Raw genomic sequence first — 4798 nt, 5'->3', positions numbered from 1 at the left:
TGGTCAGTATGGGGGCAGCTGTGTCCCCCAGACAGGGAGGGCAGAAGAACCCAGGTCAGAGCTAGGCACTGGGTCCTGACGTGCTCTGCCATGAACTTTTCTTCGGCATCCATCCAGTGAGCACTTACTGAGCATCTGCTATGTGCCCATCACTATTTTAGGTGCTGAGAAGGCAGGTACAGTTCGTGTTCTCACAGAGGTTATGTTGTAGTCAGGGGAAACAAATTAACCAAGTAAATTTAGACACCACAAGCATCATAATGGGCTGGTTCAGGGGCTTGGCAAACTACGACCCTTGGGCAAATCCACCCCTTGGCCTACTTTTGTAAGGCCCATGAGCCAAGAATGATTTTTATATTTTTAAAGGATTATAAAACAAAATAAACCCTTAGGAGATACACAAAGCCTAATTATCTACTCTTTGGCCCTTTACAGACAAAGTTTGCCCAGCCCTCAGGTGGTAAAGTGCTCTGGGGGACACTGCTGGTGGCCTCCCCAGCACCCATCAGCATCTCCCAAATACATGGCAGCCTAGAGATTTGGGTGGGATGGGGCCTTAGCTGCCTAAGTCTAATCTGGGTCCTTTCAGCAGCGACTGGTTCAGGGATATGCAAATCAGCATGTGCGAGTCTCCTGGGTTAAGTGATGGGTTAGGTGAAGTGCAGTACTTTCCTTTGAGTGTTGGAGAACAAGAAACTCTCTTTCTGGATGAGGTGGGATATGGACGTGAGCCCAGGGCTTGCTGCAGCCATTTTGCTAACGTACAGGAGGTCATCATGAGGACAGAGCTGACCCACTGAAGAGGGGAACATCAGAGAATCACAGAGACACAGATCCAGGGCCCTGACTTTTTAGTTCCACAAGCCACTACATCCCCTTCGATGTTTAAGCCAATTAGGGTTTCTTGTTTCTTTTGACCAACAACATTCTAACTGATACTCAAGGATAAAAGGAGGTTATGTTTGAGCTGAGACATGAATGACTGTAAAGATCTGGAGGGAAAACCTTCCAAACAGAGGAAAAGGCAAATGCCAATGCCTAGAAGTGGGCACAAGCCAGGCACATGTGAAAAGCAGGACAGTCAGTGAGCCCTGGGGAGAATGATATCCGATGAGGCAGAGAAGTAGGCTGGGTCTTTATGACCAAGGAGAGGAGCTTAGATACTGCTCTAAATGCAACAGGAAGCCATTGTTAGTTTGTTTTTTTGTTTGTTTTGTTTTTTGTTTTAATTTATTTTTGGTTGCGTTGAGTCTTTGTTGCTGCGCACAGGCTTTCTCTAGTTGTGGCGAGCGGGGGCTACTCTTCGTTGTGGTGCGGGGGCTTCTCATTGTGGTGGCTTCTCTTGTTGCGGAGCCCGGGCTCTAGGCGCGCGGCCTTCAGTAGTCGTGGCACATGGGCTCAGTAGTTGTGGCTCGCAGGCTCAGGAGTTGAGGCTCACAGGCTTATTTGCTCCGTGTCATGTGGGATCCTCCCGGACCAGGGCCTGAACCCGTGTCCCCTGCATTGGCAGGCGGATTCTTAACCACTGCGCCATCAGGGAAGTCCCGGTTGGTTTTGAATGTACAGAGGACCATGAGCTAAGGAACTCAATAGCCCTCAGAAGCTAGAAAAGGCAAGGAAACAATCGTCTTCTAGGGCCCCCAGCAGGGATCACAGCCCTGCCATCTGGACTTTAGTCTCTTGAGCCCATATCAGACTTCAGACTTACAGAACTGCAAGATAATAAATTAGTGCCATTTTAAGCCTCTAAGTTTGTGCCAATCTGTTACAGCAGCACCAGAAAACGATACACCTCTCATGCAGAAAATGTGCTCACACCCAACTCTGCAAAAGTCCCTGCGTGATTAGAGCCCCTGAACTCTACCATGTCTAAGAACCCCTGGCATAGAGGCCCTCGGGATTGGGAGCCTGTCTAGCTGACCGGTCTCCTCTCAACCGGTCAAGCTTTCAGCAGGTTGTCTGCTGGGGAGGCCTCTAGCCCCTCAATAGCCATATGTGACTGGTGGCTACTGTATTGAACAGTGCTGGTCTAGAGGGTAAGGCATGATAAATAGAAATAAAGTAAACAGTGCCCATTGATCAGAATGGAAGTTATGTAAGATGTGAGTCACTGACCTTACCTCTATTTAGAGTACGGACTTTAAAATTTTATTTTAGTCAAAGTAAGGTACCACCCATTCTCAGTTCCCTAGCCTTACATTCCTCTAAGGTCTTAGATTACTCAACACAGAATTTTCCTTTGAGGGGTTTTAGTTCCCCTTTGGGTTCTCTCATGAATGGAGTTGTCACCCTGCACATGCTTAGGCAGTATGAACATCTGAATAACAGGTTCCTCATCTAACCAATAACCTGCCAATTTCACACTTGGGTTATCTCAAATCTTCTGATGGAAGTCTTTCTATATCTGTGGGTTCCCAATCTAGCTGGTTATCTGAATCACTTCAGAGTACTTAAAAGAAAACAAAACAAATAACACACATCCAGGACCTCTTGAATCACAATCCAGAGATGTGCTCAGTGATGTGCATTTAAAAAAATCTCAGCAGGGGCTTCCCTGGTGGTCCAGTGGTTAGGACTCTGCACTCCCAATGCAAGGGGCTTGGGTTTGACCCCTGGTTGGGGAACTAAGATCCCACATGCCTTAGAGCCAAAAAAGCGCAAACACCGCCCCCCAAATCCCCAATGTCATTGTGGCCAGGGGAGGGGTGGGGTGATGGCGGTGGCTGAGGTGGAGGCCTCAGAGGTTCCTTTGAGTGTAGCCTATTTTAGGCAGGCAAAGCCTAGCCCATGGGACAGGAAGCAGTATCTCCAGATGGAGACCAATATGAGAGAAGACAGAGAGGGCCTCAGGTCTCCCATTGGCCTGAGGGCTGTGGGTGAGGAGGAAGTCCACAGCTGGTAACCCATCCTCATTCTCCTCATTTTGCTTTTACCTATGGTACTGGCTTTCCTGGCAGTGAGTCACTGGAATCTCTTCTACGCACGTAGGTGTATAACAGCAGAGCTAACCTGTGTTTTAAGGGGCAAGTTGAAAGAGCAATGGGGAATTCCCTGGTGGCACAGCAATGGGGACTTCCCTGGTGGCACAGTGGTTAAGAATCCGCCTGCCAATGCAGGGGGCACGGGTTCGAGCCCTGGTTGGGGAAGATCCCACATGCCGCGGAGCAACTAAGCCCGTGCACCACAACTACTGAGCCTGCGCTCTAGAGCCCGTGAGCCACAACTACTGAGCCCATGCGCCACAACTACTGAAGCCCACGCACTTAGAGCCCATGCTCCATAACAAGAGAAGCCACCGCAAGGAGAAGCCTGTGCACTGCAACGAAGAGTAGCCCCCTCTCGCCGCAACTAGAGAAAGCCAGCGTGCAGCAATGAAGACCCAACGCCGCCAAAAATAAATAAATAAATTTATTTTTTTTTAAAGAGCAATGACTAAAGTAAAAAAAAAAAAAATTAACCCAGGCCTTCTGGATTTCATTTTAATTGCTGGGTGTGCCCTGGGCACCAGGATCATAAAGCAGGCCTGGTTTCCTTCCTTTGATAAATTTAAAGAGCCCTGGATTTGCAGTCAGGACACCTGAGTTCTAGGCCCAACGCTATCACTAACAGCTGTGACACTTTGGGTATATGATTCAATTGATCTGAGCGCCACTTCTCTCGCTAGTAAAATATGAGTAATAATACCTGTCTTTTAGGTTATAGGGATTACCAAGTAAGATCACGCCTGTGAAAGCAATTTGGAAACTAAAGCACTACACAGTCACAAGTTGCTAACGTTTATAGTAGGGAAAATAACGCGGGACATAGAAAAGCGGGAGAAACCCTTCACCAGCTTCCGAGACGCTCAGGACTGGAAGCGTGTTTCCGTCCCTCTGCCCTCCTCCCTTTCTTCCTTTGCCCCCTCCACCGGCCACGGCGTGTGCCTTACAAACAGCAGGCGCTCTAATCCGAATGGCTGAATAAGTGAACTCGCTCCTGGTATTTTGGTCCTTGATACACACCTGTCCTGGGCTTCTGGGAAAGCAGCCCCCAAGAGAAAGCGCTGGGCCAGGTCTCCATCAATGTTTCCAGTGGCAATTCCTGCGCAGGCGGCAGGTTTCCATTGGTTGGGGACCCCCTGCGCCTATCTTTCATTGGCTGACTGCTGCGGGGATGAGGAAAGACAGCTCCTCTGCGTTTCACCGCCAAGAACCACTCCGGGCTGCTTGCGCCTTCGCCTCCCCCTGTCCCCATCAGTCCCCGGGAGCGCCCTCTTCCTCCGCGCGCTCAGTCTGTCCCGGGCCGCAATTCTAGTCTTAGGCCCGGAATCTACAGCCTCTGCTCAAGTCGCCTCCTTTGGGAAACGTTCCCCAGCTAAACCCAGCCACCACCGGTCCCTTAAAGGACATCTTTCTGGTCCTCCACTCAGAGGCGGAGCATCACCCTCAGGGCCATGCGAGCTGTGCCTCCGCCGTCACTTTCTCAGGCCAGCACCAGCTGCATCAAAATGCTCAGGCACCTTCCTAACTCTTCCCCTCCTCAGTGGACTGAAGATCTCTGGGGTTTAAATGCACTGGGCCCCAGTCAATAACCGAATAAAGGGGGACGTTTCTTTCATCACTTACAGAAAGTGTTTTCACTCGGCAGGAACAGCATCTAGTCCAACACCACCAAGCTAGAGAACACGGGTGCTGTTAGGGGCGCTTTCTAGCGGCTCCCCCCTCCCCGCCACACACACTTCCCATCAGGCCACATTGTTCCCCGGCCTCCCCGGGCGGCGAACCCCGCAGCCCGGTCTGCCCGCCCCGGCAGGCCCCGG

The sequence above is a fragment of the Leucopleurus acutus genome (assembly GCF_964270905.1).
Source record: "Leucopleurus acutus genome assembly, chromosome: 9".
NCBI classification, from domain to species: Eukaryota; Metazoa; Chordata; class Mammalia; order Artiodactyla; family Delphinidae; genus Leucopleurus; species Leucopleurus acutus.
This window is presented reverse-complemented; position numbering follows the sequence as displayed.